Genomic DNA, 20,666 nt, shown 5'->3' with positions numbered 1-20,666 from the left:
TTGTTGTTATATTGTTCTCATGAATGAAAGTTTCATTGTTTGGCTTCAGCCAATTTTTTAAGAAACTTACAAATGAAGATGAAGGCAAGCTTTTAAAAAACACCTTTGGTCATAAATATAAATAAGATTTTCATGCCAGAGAGAAATTGGTGCTTTGTTCATCATTTGAATAGCAAAAGAGGGAGGTTTGTTGGCTCTTTCTCATTTAATTCTATTGACCTGCCAACATTTTACAGAACTTAGTAACATCCATTATTTCTTTTTTTACATATAGTTATTGCTGTCCCTTTTATGAGATCTTACTTGTGTTATCTCACGTTCTTCCTTCCTTTTCTTTATTTGCATGTCATAAAAATGCTGAATTTCTACAACTTTCAGGTAATTATTTTTATGAGCTCACAGAAGGTTATCTTCAATGCTATCACAAAGCCTTCCAGCGGTCAATGAATCATGCAGATTATTTCATGATCCCTTGTCCAAGATTGCTACAGAGGCATAGGTCTCTTCATGAAAACACTTTTAAAAATTGGGAGCAAAAGATATTCTTGTAACATTAGTTGGTTTTTTTTTCCCCCTAAATACAAGCAGTAACCATATTACAAAATATTTTAAAAGTAGGAAAAAAGCACAAAGAAGTAATTCCACCATCTCCATAAATGTTAACATTTTAATTCATATCTTTCTATTGTATAAAATATATACACACATAAATGTAGAGTTTGTACTCTGATTTATTCCGACTTGTATTAGAAAGGGAACGTTGTCTTTTGTCACCAGTTTTCAAAATCATTTACCAATTATTTATATATTCATTGCCTGAATAAACAATCATTTAAAGTTCTATTGCCTTTTTAGACTATCTTGGATTTTACCTGAAAAAAAATTTAATTTGGTCTGGTTATGCATATTCTCCTCCAATGCCTGAGTCACACATAATTAAGACTCTCTTCTAAATTCAATGAGTTTAAAAAGTTTAATGAGCCTTTTCTCAAATAACAAAAGATAAGATTCAAATGAAAGAAAAACACCTTTATTCACATGAGATGATAGTTACATGGTAACAGCAGCTGTCACTACACTGAGAGCGAGCCAAGAAGGGCCTTTGGTTCTGTAAAATCTGATTCACAAGCGTGAACTTGAACTTCTGAATTCTAGAGCAAGAGTGAGCAAACTGTGACCGGAGAAGCAAATTCAGCCTATGGCTGCTTTGGTATCGCCTGTGAACTGAGAATGAGTTTTACACTTGGAAACGTCTGGTTAAAAAAAAAAAAAAATTCTTAAGAATATTATTTTGTGACACATGAAAATTATATGAAATTCATATTTCAAAGTTTTCTTACAACCTGGTCAACATTTATTTTTGTTTACAGATTGTCAGTGGCTCCTTTGTCACACTAGAACAGCGGAGTTGAGTGGATGTGAAGAAAGTGGTATAGCCCACAAAGGATAAAATATTTACCCTCTGGTCTTTTACAGAAAAAGTTTGCTGACCCCTGCTCTGTATAATGAGGTTCTGAGCAGGATAGCGATAGAAAAGTCTAGGCTCATTTTCTTTCAGCCCTCAATCCAAATCCCCTTCCTGTTTTCAGCAGGACTATTTGTGCCCATGAGGGAAACACGAAGGATTGTCAGTATTCATTTGCTATCAGAACTGCCTTTGAACTTCAGGGAAGCCGCCATCTTGTTTTTGTTCACTCCTCTAAAGCATAGTGTCTGCAACATGAAACACTAGTAAGTTCTTTAAACTTCTTGTTATCTTGAGACAGGGCAAGACCTTTACCCAATTTATTTAGTTATGGAGGAGGAGGATGAAAGATTGGGTCCTAAGTGTTATTCAATGGCATGACATGGTTTTCCCTGGAAGGCAGCCAGAACTGATGCTTATGAGGTGTTTGTCTGATGAACTGTACCCCTGTGACACTAAGCAGAGCCCGGAGGAGGTGGCAGTCCATCTTTGTAACTCAGGTTTGATTTACAAATAAGAAGAATGTGCAAAGCCTGTAGAAACCAGACCCACCCCTAAGACAGTCTAACAAGGAAATAATGACCCCTGCTTGTGAATAACCACTTGGAAGGTGGGATGATTTGGACTGTTGTTGAAGTATATTATAGCATTTTCATGAAAGCAAAATAGAGCCCGGGCAACTGCTGACTGCTTTAGTAACTGGAAGTCTGAAAAATAATTATTAGCCAGTGTTTGTGGGTTATAGAGAATCCATCTAATTAAAGGAAGCCATTTAGTGAATGTATGGGAGCTTCTAATACAGCTCACATAAACAGAAAAAAAAAAAAAAAAGTTGGAAGGAAGAAAATACTGTGTCAAAATGTCTGCAGGATTAAATTCCAAATTCAGAAAAATAAGATGAACCCATATATTTGACAATGAAATTCTCTTAAAACAGAATGTCATAATTTCAGAAAATTAGATTTACCATGAGCTATAATACTTCTTGCTATTCTCCTCAATTTCAGTTTTACATCCTGTGTACAATTTCATAAGGCTCTAAGAACTGATTTTAATTTTGCCCAGAAAAATTCTATTAAGATGTCTACAGAATTCTACAGAGTGCTTGGCAGTGTTTACAAAAGGCAAAATGTGGTCATCTGGGGTCACTATAAAATACAATGCATGTACAAAAACATGATTGTCTTATTTGTGTTACTGCATTCATTTTAAGTAATGTTTTATTTTTTCCAATTAAAGAGTAATATGTTTATTATAGAAAATTTTGAGGCTGGGCATGGTGGCTCATGCCTGTAATCCCAGCAATTTGGTAGGCCGAGGCAGGCAGATTACCTGAGGTTGGGAGCTCCAGACCAGCCTGACAAACATGGATAAACCCCATCCCTACTAAAAATACAAAATTAGCCGGGCATGATGGCACATGCCTGTAATTCCAGTTGCTAGGGAGGCTGAGGCAGGAGAATCGCTTGAACCCGGGAAGTGGAGGTTGTGATGAGCCGAGATCGAGCCATTGCACTCTAGCCTGGGCAACAACAGTGAAAGTTTGCCTAAAAAAAAGAAAGAAAAAAAGAAAATTTGAAAATAGGGAAATGGAATGAAACAAAAATAACCTCCATAATCCCTCCACTCTAAGACAACATTACTTGAGGATTTTCTTCAGTCTTTTGCTTTGATATTTTCTTCACAGTGTGACTCTACTCAAAGTTAATTGTAGCTGCTTGGTTTTTTGTTGTTGTTGCTGTTGTTATTGTTTGTTTGTTTGGGGCCTTTTTTTTTTTTTTTTTTTTGAGATAGAATCTCTCTCAGTTGCCCAGGATGGAGTGCAGTGGCGTGATCTCGGCTCACTGCAGCCTCCATCTCCCAAGTGATTCTCCTGCCTCAGCCTGCCAAGTAGCTGTGACTACAGGCCTGTGCCACCATGCCTGGCTAATTTTTTTTTTTTTTTTTTTTGAGTCGGAGTCTCGTTCTGTCGCCCAGGCTGGAGTGCAGTGGTACAATCTCGGCTTGCTGCAAGCTCCGCCTCCTGGGTTCACACCATTCTCCTCCCTCAGCCTACTGAATAACTGGTACTACACATGCCCACCACCACGCCTGGTTAATTGTTTTTTAATTTTTAGTAGAGACTGGGTTTCACCGCATTAGCCAGGATGGTCTTGATCTCCTGACCTCGTGATCCACCTGTCTCGGCCTCCCAAAGTGCTGGAATTACAGGTGTGAGTCACTACGCCTGGCCTAATTTTTGTATTTTTAGTGGAGACAGGATTTCGCCATGTTGGCCAGGCTGATCTTGAACGCCTGACCTCAGGTGATCTGACTGTCTCAGCCTCCCAAAGTGCTGGGATTACAGGCGTGAGCCACCGTGCCTGGCCTGCTTGCTTTTTAAATTAACTATATTACATAATTTTCAGATAAGACACAGTTATCCAGAAAGAGCCCTAGAGATGGATAAGGAACCTGTTGAAATGCTCTGATACTAAGAAAAAAAAAAAAAATTAAATTCAAAACCAAAAACAAGTCACAAGGTAAGCAAAACTTTTGTCACTTTCTTTTATATCTCATGACTTCATTTTTAGCCATCATTTTATGGCCTGGGAGAAGACCCAAATAAAAGGGAAGACAGAAGGCTGGGGTGGGAGTGCAGGGGGAGAGAAAGAAAGAAAAGTTAAAAAAAAAAAACACAAAAAACAAAAAACAAAACCGAGGAGAAAAAGCCAGAATTGCAAAGAAAATACATTTCAAAAATACATCTGGTCCTGTTGAGAGTAACAGCACTCGTGTAAACGTGTAGACAAGTCTCTAGGCTGAATTTTTTTTTAAAGTCCACATAAATATTTGATATGTATTGCATTCATTCCATTGTACACACATTTGAAATTCAGTAAAGAAAAACAGACCCAGACCACAGTTCATTTTTGAGAATACAAAAAGTCTTTTAACTTAATTTTGCATTTTGCTTTTCATTCCAATATTGGCAAATTAGATGTAGAGAGAGGATTAATACAAGAGTGGTGTGACCACTGGTGAGCAGTGAGAAAGATGTCGCCATCAATGACTTCTTCCCAAGCCAGCTGATGGGCGGCACAGCAAGGCTGTGACCTGTCTTGGAAGCAGTCTAGCCCAGCACAAATATCACAGGCTTTGAAGCCAAAAGGGAACATGTGTTCCTGATGCTTGACCCTCTCCCATTTGTTACAGTGTCCACAATATGTTTTTACCTGGAAGTCTTTTTTTCAGGAAGTCTGTGTACTACGGCTGTGTTCAAACATGATACAAGGACCCCAAATGCCACTTGCTTGCTGTCTTCCTGGGAACGGGACGAGGATGTAATCTGAGCTTTTTAGGGTCTGTCTCTACACTGCAACATCATAACACTGAAGTGTAGATTTATAGCATGCTTTATGTATATTTTCTTACTCCCAAGGCCCCCCTTTTTACAGATACATACACAACATGTCATGTAGAAAATATAAATTGTTGATTGTACAGGCACTTTCTTCCTTTTTAAACCTTTCCAAAGGTCTTTTTGTTAAATACACCCAGATGCCGTTTGACAGATGAGGGGCTAATTGCTCTGTGAATTACCTCTATCGATTCCTGTTTCATGTTGAGCCAAACAAACAAAAGATATTAATGCTTTGAAAAAAATGAATGATGACCTTTCTCTGCAAACACAGCTTGCGGTCTCTGATTATTGGTGATTCCAGAGAGCAGCGGTCAATCGCAATAGCTGTAACGCTATGATCACTATAATAAGCTTGCCTGACCTTCTCTGCCATGTTAAGTGGTTTAAATTTATTTGCCCAACAACAGAAGAGCTTTCATTTAAAGTCACAGAACATTCAATTCAATTTAAAGATGTAGTGTCTTCTTTCCTCTTCTTCCCCTTCCGTATCTTTCCCTACTTCATACACTTACATGCCAAGCTTACTAATTGCTTTACCATTCTAAAACTAGCCTGATACCTGAAAAGCAAATTCCTTCAGTTCTTAAAGATTCCAATTGCCATTTTCTTTTTTGTTATTTCTTGCTTTAAGACATTTGAAACACTTTGTTTTTTTCTCTATTTAAGTTTTGTCCATGGTTTAGGTTTAATGTGTGCTACATAAAAAGTCAAGAATCCATGAGCTGGGTGGTGCTAAGCACCCCAGCTTGGGAACCAGGGGTATAGTTCCATTTTTGTCCATAATTAATGGGACCTTGAACCAATATATCTTTTTTTTTGCTTAGGGCAGTTTCTTCCAACTTGGTAAATGAAGGGAAAACCGCCAGGTGATCTACCTTAGAACCTCTTTCCAATTGGAACATACTTATGTTTTAGATCTCTCTACTTAATAGTTTCATATAAATGGCAGAGTTATAACTTGGCAGCTAAGATAAAGTGATGATAGGACCTTTAAGGACTTCCTGTTTCTCAACGAAGTTTTATGATGGAGAAAATATGCAAACCACAAATGACTAAAGCCTTAAATGGTTAGGGAGTTGATGCACCCCCCACCCCCACCCTTGGTTTAAGTGGAAATCTCTTGAAAAGGGTACCCCTGACACTTCCACCAATTTCCTGGTAAGAGGCACGCCAAAAATACCAAGGAAGTAGTTTCCCTTAGAATACTTTAGTTCCTGTGCTATAGGATCAAAGCAGGAAGTGAAGAGAAAAACACCACAAATAATCAAAAGACTTCCTGCCTTAGTTTGACATTCTCAAGCAGTTAGGTCTGAATTCACATAGGATGCTGGGTACCTCTAAGGTGACTTTTCTTAGACATTGTCTCTAGTTTCCACTTAAGACAGTGCCCAATAGTACTGCCAAGCCATCTCTTAACCATACTTGACTCGGCTATGTTAAGTACCATGTTGAGTTTAAAAAAAAAAAAAAAATGCAAAGCATCGTTCCTCCTTGTGTCAGACTCCTTGCTGCGGCCTCAAAGTACCAGGCTCCTTCTCAGCATGAGGGTATTTGCAAATGCTATGTGCTTTCTCTGCCTAGAATGCCCTTCTACTCTTTTTCTCTTCAAAATCCAATGTCAGTGCCTTCTGAATCCCTATTCACTCTTTAAAATTTCGCGTGGCATTATCCCTCTTCCAGGATGCCTCTTATACCATCCTATTAAGGATTCACCATAGTACCCAAGGCACACTTTTATCTCAGCACTTTGCGCATCTATTTTATTTACTGCTCCATTTTTCTGTTTTCCCTGGAAATTTGCACTTTGTATCTCAGGTCTCTGCCACAGAACTTGGGGCTTAGGAAGTGTCCAACTGATGTTTGAAAATTAATAAATGAATGGAAGAATACATCTTACTGTAACAGCTATATAACCATTACAAAAGGCAGTGGCTTTAGACAGCTAGGGCTTATGATCACTCATGCATCTGGAGATCAGTTGGGAGATAGTTGATCACAGCTGAGCTTGGCTGGGATGGCTCAGCTGATTGTGTTCTCTGTGTTCTTCGTCTTCCCCTTGGGACAAATGGTGCTGGCCAGGTATGCGCTCGTGGCTAAGCACAATTATAAGAAAGAAAGCAACACCATGCAATGCCTCTTAGGACATGCTGTCACTTCCACCTTATTCTTTTGGCCACAGCAAGTCATATGGGTAACCCTAAGTCAAGGGACAAGTTCATATACTTACCTCCTTAAGTCACACGTGAAAATCACACATCATAGGTCATGGATACAAGGAGAGCTAAAAAATTGGTCACAGTAATAAAACCAAACCTGTCAAAAACAAAATACTAGCAACCATATTAAGAACAGAAAATTTGAATACTAACAGAGCCATTTGACCAGTCTCCAGTATTAACTACTCTATCTTCATTTCACCAACATATAACCCAGTCACTTTAATGGTATATGTGTCCCATAAATATTTACCAGATTGTGTTAGATCATAGGAAGTAAACAGAGAAATCACAATTGGATGAGTCCTGGTAAATTTAATTTTATGCTTTTTTAAAAAGAAAATATGCACAGCAGGCAGATGCAAGTGTTAGGGACACACAATGAAAAGCTAAATGATGTTTATCTTGTATGTATAAAGATGCTTTTACTTTTGTTTACATATGTCACCATGGAAGCTGGTTTAATAATATTTAAGTCCCCCTGGTGGTTCCACATCCAATGACTCCCTTTCTCGGGACACCTTCTTATTTTCCTTATAACAAGCTTGGGGAAAGTTCAGGTAGGCATTGCTGGGACATCTTCTTTTCAGAGTTTCTGCTCAATCACAGAGCTGATGTTAAATCTCCAAAGTCGAGGCGTTGATTTACCAGGAAGAACATAGTTAACTTAAAAGCAGAAAAAGTCCTGGTGGTAATCAAGCCCTGTGAATTCCTGGCCCTCTTCCCCGGAGGCCCAGTGAGGCCCACTCAATGGGCCAACCCCACACCACGCATACTGGATTGGTGGTCCTCTTATCATAGAAAATTCCACCAGTGTGGCCAAAACATACAAAAGGAAGCACACAAGAAAAATGTGAATATAATATGCAGGCCCTGGATTGAGTTTTATGAAAAGAAAAAAGAAGGAAGGGAATTTTTCTTAGTTCTTTTTCATAGTTCATAGGACAACAAATAACAAGACAGATTGCTTATCAAATGTGAGTAGTTTTACTATTTTTAGTGGCAAATTAGGCACTAAAAGGGCAGGTTTAAAGTCTCTCCTAATTTTGTCCTATAATCAGATAATTTAAATTTGACTATAAATAGAATCATACATTTTCCCACGATCTGCCTTTCATTTCACACAGTAAGAGTTGTATTATTTATTGAAAACATACCAATCCAGGCATTCTCAAAACTTCTTTCTTTCTTGACTTTAGTTTGTGATAATAAAGTATGATATCGGAATCCTGCCCTGTGGCTGCAAAACATTAAGTTCCTTGAGGCAATAAGATGCTTGTTGTTCTCGTTTAATCTACCAGCATTTCAGAATCCTGTACTTCCAATTTCAGAAGAAGTAAAAGATGAGAATGTGCTGTGCTCTCTTGCCTGGCCTGACCCAGTCTCCCTGATTTGTTTCAATATGCAGAGGCTTTCCTATATAAGCCAACTCCAACTCCAGCATTTGGAGTTTTCTGCGTTTCTCCATGTTTACAGTTCCTCTCCATTTCCTTCCAAGAAAAAGTGTGCAAACGACAAATGCATGTTCTGATCATATTTGAGCAACAAAATCTTGACAGCGTTCTCACGACCATCAGGAAAAAAAAATTCCTTCCATGAACCTAACCCTAGAAAATGCAGAAATTATTGATAAATATAATGCAGTGGTCAACTTCCTATCTGTAGCCTACAAAACATTAGACATTAGTTTGTTGATGGGAATTAATACAGCCTAAAGTCTTCATTCATTCTTGACAGTTCTATCATATTACTGCAAAAGATGCTAACATGTTAGTTGCTGGAGGTGGGGGGCAGGGGAGAGGGAATTGACAGAGATGGGAAACCAAGCTGCTTTGCAAATATTCACAGCTGCAGCTTTCTGTAATCATGCTCCTCTTTCCAGTTTCCAGTGGACTTTGAAAAGACAAATTCATAAGAGTTATTTAGCCATAAAAGGGAATCAACTCCTAAGCCCGGCTTCCTGAAGACCTCAGAAACTGAATTACCGCAGCACTCCCTGAGGTCCAGAGCACAGATTTTTGTTCCCCTCCCACATCCCTATCCCGAAGAAAAGAGTTTTCCCACTAGCTAAAATAATTAAAAACATTCTCAGAATAGAACACAAAATGTTCCTGGTTTGAATACGAGCCTATTTTTCAGGAAAAAAAAAATCAATGTATTGCATATTTACAGTTTGATAGTGCAACAGTAGTGAAACTATCCGTGTGAGGACTTAATTGCATATAAAAATAAATAAAATGTGCAAGGATAGTGTGTTCTTTCTTGATGTTCTTCTGCCTACCTTTTTGACTTGTTAACTAACTTCAGGGGAGAATCCTTTAAAGGAGCAATACACCAGCCCATATAAAGTCACTGGTTATCTCTGAACAGGAACTTAGCTTTTTAAATCCTGTCTAGGTAAATTACCTTTCCAGTGCAGGGTATTTCCTTTTAGGAGATTCCTTGGGAAGAGCCTCCAGGGAACTGACTAACTTTTTAATGGTTCACTCAGATTAAGAGGAAGGAAATGTGAACTCCTTTGGGGGGAGGAGGCACCACTCTAGGCTGTCTGCATCCTGTAATTCTTCCCAAGTCCGTGAATCATACTTTTAAGACTCCTTTTCAAGGGCATTTGTCTTCCTTTAAGAGAAGGCCAAAGCAGAAAAGACGAGTTTTAAAATAGGTCTCAATCAAGCTTTAGCCATAAAAACAATTGCATGATTCTCTCACTGACTACCCAGGAAAGGTTGCACCGAATCCCTTACCTGCATGCCTCCCCTCACCTTGCACAATACTCTTCCTTTCTTTAGTTTCAGAATTAAAATGACTTTTCATATCATCTCAGCATCTTTGAGCTACAATTCTGTACAACTCTTCCGTTTATAGCCAGCCACTGACACTGATTTCATTTATGCCAATGGAATTGGAAGAACTGAGCTACAATAACATTTTTCAAAATCATTTTAGATAGAAATCTGGCTTTGAAAATAATGTCTTTACTTAATAAAATATCTACTATGTAGACAATTATAGACTATTTTTATACCTTTTCCACAAAGTATGAACATTTCTGAGAATAAATTTATCAGTGAATAAAGTTTATCAGAGGTTGAAACATTTAGATCCTTCCAACTTCTGTAGAAGTATGAAGTCACAGGAGCACATTTCTAAAAGGCTACGATGTTACAATACCAGTTACTCAACCAATAAAGTGTATTTATTGAGTATCCATTAAGTGGTGATTTCTATTATTTTCAAGGTCCTGCAAAGAGTGGAAAAAGCCAGGTATGGTGGCTCACACCTGTAATACCTGCACTTTGGGAGGCTGAGGCAGGAGGATGACTTGAGCCCAGGGTTTCCAGACTAGCTTGAGCAACATGGCAAGACACCTGTCTCTTATTTAAAAAAAAAAAAAAAAAAAAAGAGTGGAACAACCCTGTCAGAATGTGCAAAAGGACAAATGTATAATGAAATGGAATATCCACAGAAAGTACACCAAGAATGAACATTAACGTAAACTGTGAACTTCGGGTGGTGATGATGTGTCACTGTAGGTTCATCAGTTGTAACAAAGGCACCTGTCTGGTGAAATTGGGAGGAAGGCACTACATGTAAGAATGTGAGGGTATATGAGGCCCAGCGTGGTGGCTCATGCCTGTAATCCTAGCACTTTGGGAGGCCGAGATGGATGGATTACCTGAGGTCAGGAGTTCGAGACCAGCCTGGCCAATGTGGTGAAACCCTGTCTCTACTAAAACTACAAAAATCAGCTGGGTGTGGTGGTTCACACCTGTAATCCCAGCTACTCTGGTGGCTGAGGCAGGAGAATTACTTGAACCTGGAACGCAGAGGTTAGAGTAAGCCGAGATTGTGCCAGTGCAGTCCAGACTGGGTGACAGAGCGAGACCCTGTCTCAAAATAAAAATTAAAAAGTATATGGGAAATCTCTGTTCCTTCCTCTCAATTTTACTGTAAGACTAAAACTGCTCTAAAAAAATAAAGTCTTTAAAAAAATGTTCAAAATGAATGGATTCAAGGTGAATTTAGATTATATTTAAATTAACAGGATTCTTAGAGTTGGTTTGAACAGTTCAGTAGCAATTCCTTAATCTAAAAGTCTCTACACAACATTTATTTTTGACCTAAATTGATTTCATTTGTAGCAAAATGTGACCCACACCTATGTGGACGATGCAGTCTTTATTTATCCCAGTTAGTGTGTATTCATATGTGCCATTGCATACATATTAATGGATGCCACCCTAGACCCCCTGGTGATGGCAGATAGTATTGGGCTTTGTGGCCAAGATATCTTCCAAAATCCTAATAGTTCTGAATTACAGGACACATCTCATCCCAAGAGTTTTGGATATGAGATTGCGGACAAAAATATACTGAAAGAGAGAAAGTAAGGAAGGAAGAAAATAATAGAAAAGAGTTGTGTTCTGTTTTATCCCTTCTCTGATTTCTTAAGAGCTCCTAGTCTTAGAGTTCCATGCAGGTCTCCATTATTATAATGGTCCATTTTTTAATTGAAATTTATTTTCAGTACTAAAGTGCAAAAAAACCTAGAAATGTAATTGTGATTTCTACTTAGGAGGACCTCAAAGGTTTTGTATGAATGCCTGTAGCCTGCATTTCGTTTCTATAAGTCTGTTTCAACAGAGTACTCAGAATAGATCTTTCTTTCCTCTCATTCTGGGTAGAAATGTCAGAAACGTGAGGCTAAGGATTTAAAGCATAAATTAGGGGTTTGTTGATGAAAAGAAAGAAAGGAGGAAAGGATTGAAAGAAAGAAAAAAGAAGGAAAGAAAGGATGGAAAGAAGGGAGAAAGGAAAAAGAGGAGAAAATAAGAGAAAGGAAAAAAGAAACTTTAGTCTATAGAATCTACATTAAAATGTTTCTCCATGCTTAAGACATCTTGAAAGAAAAGATGTCAAAGGCAAATTCTAATATTCTAAAACTGCAATCCAATTGCATAAAAACATAAATTTAAATCATTTGGAAGAAAATATTTATATATCCTATATTTTTGTTTAGAGCTGATCTCCATAAAATCTCTTATAATATACAGATCCATATTACAGAGATTATATATACAAATATTTTATTGCTTATGCATAAAACCTGATTTGTTGGGGGATATAAACTATGGCTTTCTCAGGTATCACTGCTACTTGATTGTTCTGAGTATTGGCTTTCTGACAGGGATTGGAATGAAGCCATTTTTATTAATTTAGTTATTTTTGCTGATATAAAAGGCCGTCTATCATGTTAATGATGTATCGGTCTGCGGTCCCACCGAACAATAATTACAGAATGTTCCTAATAGTAAATCATTTGTCACAATCACAGCTCAGTACAACAACCTTTTGTTGAGCAGGGGAAGACATTATCTGAATAGCAATACACCTTTATGCGAACCGATGAGAGGTCTTACACGGACCAGTCTGGCAAATACCTGAGAGTTCCACGTCTGAACTGTCCATCCCCATATTGCAACTTGGAGATGTGCACTGTGATCTGCTGAATTTTCTCCAGTGTTAGCCTATCTAACCAATGAAAACAACACGTTTTGCCCAGGGAAGAACAGATGAGGTTTCACAAGAATATAAAAGAGACTGCTCTGAAAAGGAGAAGAAATCAAATAATCGAAAAAAGGAAAATATTAAAGGTTTTTACTTCCATTTCCCCTTTCAGCAAGAATTGGGCACAGAAACGATATAATACTCAAAAAGAAAAATCAAAGTTAACAAAAAGGCATTGCTATCTAAATTAAATGAAAGCCCCATCATCAGAATGACATGACCGTCAAGTTCTTCTTTGTAAAGATTCACAAATTGCTTTCAGTTATTTTTGAGCACTATTTGTAAATCATAAGAGCCAACATTTTTGGAGTATTTCTACGTGCAGGGAAATTTTTCAAAATAGACTTAATTTTTTTAGAACAGTTTTAGGTTCACAACAAAATTGAGTAGAAGGTACAGAGATTTCTCATACAGCCCCTGCCCCCTGACTGCTGCCCCACCTCCCCTGCTCCACCCAGCCCCCTCCCCCTTGTTACAATTTATAAGCCTACATTGACACACCGTTGTCACCCCAGGTCCACAATTTACATCAGGAACTCTCTTAAGGACTTAATGTGCATTAATTCTTTTCATGGTTTCAAAAACTTTGATATTAGCTCCATTTTAGAGATAAGGGAACTGAGGCAGAGAAGAGTTAAGTCGCATCAGGGTGATTTCTGAGATTTGGTCAATTTCAAACCCTAAACTGGTTGATTAACTACTTCTCATTATCGAAGTACCCCAGTGAAAATAAATCAACAACATCTGTTGGGTACCCATATGCTTGCTGAGATTTTGGTGAGATGATGTCAATCATGCCAGTTTGGCAAGAATATCCCCATTTCATGGACAAAGTAACCCAACTTCAGAGGAGGAAAAACTAGGATTTCAATACTGGTCTATGACATGAAGCCTGCATCATTATCACATGACCCGTCTGTCCCCATATTCCCATGTTCTGTAGGAAAAGCTGCCCAGGTAATGAGTAATTGTGTCACGCTGGCTTGAGTGACTGTGTTTTTTATAACATGATACTCAAGCTTGAGGTCCATGGATTTTATAAAATCACAGAAACAACTAACTTCACTTTAAGGGTATGTATTCTATTTTTTATTTTCTACACATGTGAATTCTTGATTAGACATTTTATTGAGACAGGAATGAGTGTATGTAAAGGAAGAAATTCTAAAATATTTGTTCATTAAGTCCAGTGACTTGAAAATAACCTCAAGATCAATTAAAATATAGGAAGTAGAGGGAGCCATAAGTTGTGCTATGAGTTTAAAAGATCACATCACAGAAAAGAAAAAGATTTTTTTTAAAGCATCAACAACAGAAATTGTTCTAGAAGTTTATGCACAGGAAAATTGGGAAGCATGGGCTTCCCAATTTTCTTTGTGTTTTAAAAAACCATGCATAGACCTCTTGCTCTTTGATTGCCCCAAAATGAATTTGGAAGGCTCAAATTAGCATTAAATGGAATAACTTGTAAGTACCCCCTCCCCTCAGACACTTACCCTTTCTTTCATTGTCTAGAATTCTGTTGGAGATATCCTTGGACTCCAACAGGCAAGTCAAACTTGCTTTTCTAGTGTCAAATCCAAAATACCAATTAAGTTGAATAGGGAAATGAATATGCTTATAAATTTTTGACAGCCACTGATAGCGATAAGGAAGTCCTTGGTTATAACTTGAAATCAGTTATCAGGGGATACCAGAGGAGCAGAAAGTTGTTTCTTGCCAAGCCCTTGCAGCCTCTTTTCCTCACACTGGCCAGATGGCCTGGAGGTGGCACTTCCAGCTGCTTCTGGAAGGAACCTGCTGCAAACACACAGGCATTCTTGACACTGCCACCACACTGCTTTCCAAAGGGAAGAAGTCCTGTTTGGAAAAAAAAAAAAAAAAAAAAAATCAAATGGCTTCCTCTTGCCCCAACCTCGCTGTCCCCTACCCCTATGTTCTGTCCAGAAGAAAAATCCCTCAGCCGCAATGGTTGTTTTTATTAAATTCTCCTCAATAAAAAGCTCAGGCAGGATTTATTAGGTACTCAGGGTGGACGTTTAGTATTTCGCCAGTTATTAAGTGAAAATCAATAGAAAGCAAAGAAAATGGAAGTCACTGCACTGTTAGCGCACCGTTGTCGCCCAGATATTATGTCGGCTGTCTTGTAGATTCATGACAGACGAAAGAGGCCGGGAGAGAACTTTCTGCTTACATTGCACGAGCCAAAGTGGGGTTATTCATTAGAGCAGGCAGCCGGCCAGATGGATTTCCAGTTCAGTTTTACCATTTATCTTTAAAACGCCTGTATCGAGTGAGAAAGAACACTGATATTATGTGATATCAATGGCAGGTTTATGTATCTAAATCAGGATTTATTGTTATTTTGTTCCAAAGACCTTTTTTTCTCAAGAAATACCATTTCACTGGAAGAAAATAATAGCTAAAACCTTGTCAAAGATAACCTTTCATGCTGTCCGTGCACCACTAGCTGTAAAACAAATAGAACCCAGTATATAAATAGTTTTAACCACATCCTTACAAATCATTTCTTCTGAATCTGTTTTCCCCATTTCAATATATATATTTTTTAATGCCACATACATGATTTTGGGTCATTCAATGTTTTCTTTGCCTGTAGTTTAGCTCTAAATAATGTCAGCAATTGTTTTAATTCTATCTAAAAGCTTTAGCTGTTTTGTGTTCTTCTGTGGAATGCCACATTTCTCAAAAAAATTCTTTGGAAAAGCAAAGTGATCTGCTGGTTTTTTTTCTTCTCCGCCTTAGAATGAGCTTTAGAGTCAAAAACACCCATCATCTTTTTTCAACTACTTCAGGGTCTTCAAAAGCCAGGACGTGTTTTCTTTTCACTGGAATTGACATTTTTGGTAGCATCCGGGTTTTCTGCTTCCCTCTCTTCTAAAGGACAGATTACAGCAGACTTGGGCAGATCGGATCTCCAGTCAATCCTGCTAAGTAAGGAAAGTGGCCAAACACCTGGATGAACCATTGTATCCACTTTATAAACAGCTCTCAAGAAAATACAGTCAATATATTTGTAAAATGTCATTAGTGATACTTTGTGATTAGGAGAAAAATTACACCTGGGTTTTGACTGAAGTGCTTGCTAATAAAGAACTGTGAATGTATTTTTAAGCTACCTTATTTTTACTTTTTCTCTCCTTTGGGTTTGGGAAAAGAGAAGATATATTTAGCTTTATATGGACCAATATTAGATAGTAGCCAGACAAGGTTATTTAAAGACGAATATGCATTTTTTTCTTTTCTTTCTTTTTTTGAGACAGAGTCTCACTCAGTCACCCAGGCTGGAGTACAGTGGCACGATCTCAGCTCACTGCAACCTCTGCCTTCCAGGTTCAAGCGATTCTCCTGCCTCAGCCTCCCGAATAGCTGGGACTACAGCCACCACGCCCAGCTAATTTTTTGTGTTTTTAGTAGAGATGGGGTTTCACTGTGTTAGCCAGGATAGTCTCAGTCTCCTGACCTTTTGATCCGCCCACCTCAGCCTCCCAAAGTGCTGGGATTATATGCGTGAGCCACCGTGCCCGGCCAATGTGCACTATTAAGTGCCACTAACTTAGAAAAATTATCTAAAAACCAACTGAAATTTTTGCTACCATTGGACAAAAGTGGTATTATACTGAAAAGTAAGAAAATAAAAGTAAACAATAGATTATAAAATATTTGTTCCTTGATAGTCTTCTTTATCTAACTGATAGTCTTATCTAACTAGCTAAATTTCTCAATCAAATTGAAGAGCTCAATTATACCAGAAATCCCTTCTTGTAGTTTTCTATTTAGCAGTTTTTCTCTTTTTAAATCTATGTTGACAATCCAAATGGCATTTTCCTTTTAGATGGCGCCCTCCAATAAAACACAAAAAGTTCTTTATAATTCTCACTTTTTAAGAAAAACTATTCTAAAACCCTGTATATATTTATGCATGTGTGTTTGGACCTGTTGATCAGGAGGCAATAAAGAATAGTGGTTAAGAAAATGGGCTCTGAAACTAGATTACACAAGTTCAAATCACAGTCTGTCACTCTCCGGCAGTATGATTTGGTGAAGTTATTACAGCACTGTGCCTCAGCTTTCTCATCTGCATAAAAAAGACGATAACCTTATAGATTTCTTGCCAAGAATACAGGGGTCAATATAGGTGAAGGTCATAGACTATCACTTGCTCAATATTAAGTCCTCAAAGCATCAGGTAGCTATTACTTGGAGTATACCAAATCCAGAACACCAACTCATCCATGTTGATGCTTTGATTTTCCAAGAAAATGGAATATAGTCCCACAGAGATTCAGTTAACCCTCGATTTTCATATTTACTAATGTATTTTGACCCTGCAGAAAGATACAGTCTTAAGCTTCAGCTGTAATGAGAATCTCACTTAAACCAAAATTTTGTATTAAATAAATTTGCCTTAAAGAAGTCTCTTTCTTTGTGGGATCAACATTCAATCTGAAATACTAAAAATAGTCTATGGGCAAAACCACATTATTGATTTACTAATAGCTGTACTGATACAATAGTCATGAGGCTTAATGTCTGATTGGGGAGCTATTTATAGACATGTTAATTTGTTGAAAACAATGTCTAGTTATTTCATTCTAACAAATAACATTAGCAACACATGCAGTTATGAGAAAGAAATGATATTGCTAATTAATATGACTTGAGCAGTGAGAAAACTAAGACATTAATGCCAAAGAAAATCAAAGTTGATGACTTGGATTCATTGCCCATATGCATCATGTCACTTGAAGAGTTGCCAAGGCTGTGTCTTACTTTGACTTTATAGTATCAGCCCACTAGCCTTTTATCTTGCTTACCCTCTCTAGACATCAGGATTCTTGCTTGTAGAGGGAGTATAATACACCTTCTTTATTCACCCTACAGTTGAGGACTGAAAGAGAAAGCATAAAACACTTATTAAAAGAAAATGATACTTTATACAGTCAGGCTGGTGGGAAAATCAGTACAATTAATAAAACAGTGATGTTAGAAAAGAGTGACTACTGTCTACTTTATTGCCTATTCATAGGTACTCCTACATTTGTTCAACAAAAATTGTTTGAACGCCAAGGACATGGAGGTTCAGAGCCTAAGTTGACCTCAGCTGCCTAGCCCCACCCTCCCATCTCCCTCTGGGTGTCTGTAAGTGGTTTAACCTCTCTGTGTCTCTGTGCCTCAGATTCCTTGTTTGCAATATTGGAATAACAATAGTGCCAGTTATGTACTAAAGGAGATAAATAGTACTTACTTATGTATTCAGTAAGATCATACATATTAAGTGCTTAGAATAGTGCCTAATAAACAGTCCATTATGGTTTCACTATTATTTGCTTTCCAAGTGCACAATATAATGCTGATCAATTCAGAAGACAAGACTCTGACCTCATGAGCCGATCAGAAAATCGGCCTCATCTTAGATCAGAAAATTCAGATAAACATATAGGCAACTTTTATAGGGTGGGATATTAAAAAAGGACATCCCAACTCTTATTGAAGGCGTGAGATGGAGGTAGAAAAGACTTTCTTGTGGAAGTGATAACTAAGCTGAAAAATTAAAGATGAAGTCAGAAGGTAGAAAAGGTGGCTATAAACCTGAGGTGTTTAATGAAACCCCTGCAATAAAGGAATGGCCTATAGCTGCACTTTCCAATATGGTGGCCACAGCCACATACAGCTATGGAGGGCTTGAAACGTACCTAATGCATGAGAGGAACTAAATGATGTTCATTCATTTTATTTTTTTTTTTCAAATTTAAATTTAAATAGTCACAAGAACTTAGTGGCTAAAGCACTGGGCAGCTCAGCTCTAGACAGAGGGAAAATCATGTGCAAAGGTCTAGAGATAAGAGAATTCTTATATTCTGAAGACCTGACATTTTGAAAAATAGCAGATTCCTGAAGGATGCGACTTCTGGAAATTAGCAGAGGTGATGCATGGTTTACTGCAAAGTTCAGGCTTTCACTGAGGCTATGGAAAACCATTGAATGATAATAAGGATAGTGATACAATCAGATTTGAAATTTAGTAAGATCTCTCCAGCTACAGTTATAATAGTAGCTAGAATTACTAACACTTTATAGTTTACACACTTTTCGGATAACCTGACCTCTCTTAATATTCAAATCCCTTGTATGAGATAAATCTATACTTCCTTTTTTATACCTTATTTATTTTGTCTCCAATCAGCAGCCTATGCTCTTGCCCACACCCCTTGGAAGACAGACCTGATAAAAGGAAAACATTTGTGTGATATCAGTGCACAGACTCATTCACTAGGATGTCCATAAATTAATCTGGAAAACAGCAGCAGTTACTTCCAAAGAAATGTTTAAGAATCATTTTCCTCAATGTGACTTGCCTGTAGAGGTACAAATGCATTCAGTCGTGTCCCATGGGCCGTCCCCCACTCCCAGCACGTTAGTTAACTCCTCTTGCTATTGCCGGTGAGAGCCTGAGCTGCTCTGTGCGCACGGAGTGATGAGGGATGAGCCTGCCTCACCCGGCTTCCTGCGGACTTCCCCTCACTCGCACATCTGTATCCCTCCTTGCCTTGCAGACAAGTTGCAAAGAGAATCCGGACTAGGCAGGGGTATCCACTGCAATATGCTGACAGTCTCTGGCTGCTGACCTGAATCTCCATGTCAGGTCCGAGTAGATAAAAGATAGCATTTCTGTGAGTGGAGATGAGGAGGGAGCACAGCCACTCTGCCTGGAATCAGCGCTTCTTCCCAACACTTGCACACACCTGCAACTTTAACTCAACAATTCTCTTAGTAAGAAATTTTCACAAACAAAAGTATGCTAACATTTGATTTGATTACATCGTTATTTTTTCTCTCTTTTTTAAAGGAGGAATATTAATAAAAGCACATTTCCTTAAAAGAAAAAAAAAAAAAAAAACAGGGACTGTAAATGCTGCACTAATTTAATTACACACTGGCACCCTAAGACACTAATGTAAATATTCTGGTGAGTAGGCATAAGACACTTGAAGTAATTACTTAAGGACTCCCTTTCAAAGAATCTCTCCCTTTTTTATTAAATGCCTTTTAACATTAGCACTTTCTTCCTGACAAATTAAATGAAATTTCATTACTCTCCCTGACTTAATGGCATTAGGTTCCCGCCTAGGTGTGAGTTAACCCTCCCAGGACAGCTGACAAGGGCTCCCACACTCAGTCAAAATGGCACTGTCCGAACTCACAAGAGAAAAGAAGCCTCGAAGAATCCTTTATGTTTTCACCAGAGCTTCCAGAATCCTTCATTTCTTTGATGTTTTTTCAGCTGCGATCCTTGCAAAAATCTAAGAAACCAGAGGTATTGTTGTTTTCCAGTGTTCTTGAGTTCGCCGCAAAAAAAAAAAAAAAAAAAAGAGTATCTTTTACTGAGACTCTAATAATGACAACAAGGATAACAATAACGGCAAACAGTTGCACAGTACTTCTTAAATATCTTCTAAGCAATTTACCTCTTTTAACTCATATTAGCCCCAACAAAACACTATAAAGTAAATACTGTTCATTCCTACTCTCAAATAAGGAAATTAAAATACAACGTGGTTGAGCAATTTAACCAAGGTCACACAGTTAAAAGCAACAGAGCTAGGATTCAACCCAATCAGCCAGCTATTGTCGGACACTTTTATACATATAATGATTGAATCTTCAACCCTGGATTGACATAGACTTATTTCCATATTCCTTTTTACATTTGTGCAAATCAAAACTCGGACATGTTAAGCGACAAGTTCTAGATCATGCAGTTTGTTTCACCCAGGAACTTGTAACCAGCCATTTCTTCTAGACAAATGAGCTTCCAATTTGTTTCCAAAGGGTGGTCTCTGAAAAATGGTGTTTCTATACCTACTTCATTACACTTATGAAGACAAAAAAACAAATGATTGACTTTTAAAAGAGAAAAAAAGGAAATAGAGATTACTATAAGATTGAATTTATTTATAATACTTCAGGAATTAAATGATAAAGTGACAAG

The 20,666-nt window shown here is 37.8% G+C and overlaps 2 long non-coding RNA genes across 9 annotated transcripts; one reads left to right on the top strand and one right to left on the bottom strand.

The window, feature by feature from the left end:
• Window positions 1–765: 765 nt before the first annotated feature.
• On the top strand, window positions 766–5,637 carry LOC103231235 (uncharacterized). The gene is made up of 3 exons (XR_012091748.1): window positions 766–1,731; window positions 3,874–3,987; window positions 4,700–5,637. It is a non-coding gene; the product is annotated as an uncharacterized lncRNA (long non-coding RNA).
• Window positions 5,638–7,379: 1,742 nt separating this feature from the next.
• On the bottom strand, window positions 7,380–20,439 carry LOC103231233 (uncharacterized). 8 transcript variants are annotated; one of them, XR_012091787.1, is made up of 7 exons: window positions 20,143–20,433; window positions 19,033–20,012; window positions 17,491–17,564; window positions 14,847–14,936; window positions 14,149–14,512; window positions 13,144–13,270; window positions 7,380–8,691 (listed from the first exon to the last, which is right to left on the bottom strand). It is a non-coding gene; the product is annotated as an uncharacterized lncRNA (long non-coding RNA). The 8 variants fall into 8 exon arrangements; XR_012091790.1 differs by lacking the exon at window positions 13,144–13,270 and having other exon boundaries at window positions 20,143–20,431; XR_012091786.1 differs by lacking the exons at window positions 7,380–8,691; window positions 13,144–13,270 and adding an exon at window positions 18,837–18,898 and having other exon boundaries at window positions 13,279–14,512; window positions 20,143–20,439.
• Between the last annotated feature and the right edge of the window lie 227 nt (window positions 20,440–20,666).

This window comes from Chlorocebus sabaeus, chromosome 29, assembly GCF_047675955.1.
Source record: "Chlorocebus sabaeus isolate Y175 chromosome 29, mChlSab1.0.hap1, whole genome shotgun sequence".
NCBI lineage: Eukaryota > Metazoa > Chordata > Mammalia > Primates > Cercopithecidae > Chlorocebus > Chlorocebus sabaeus.
Note: the sequence above shows the minus strand (reverse complement) of the source record. Positions and strands in the feature narration are given on the sequence as shown.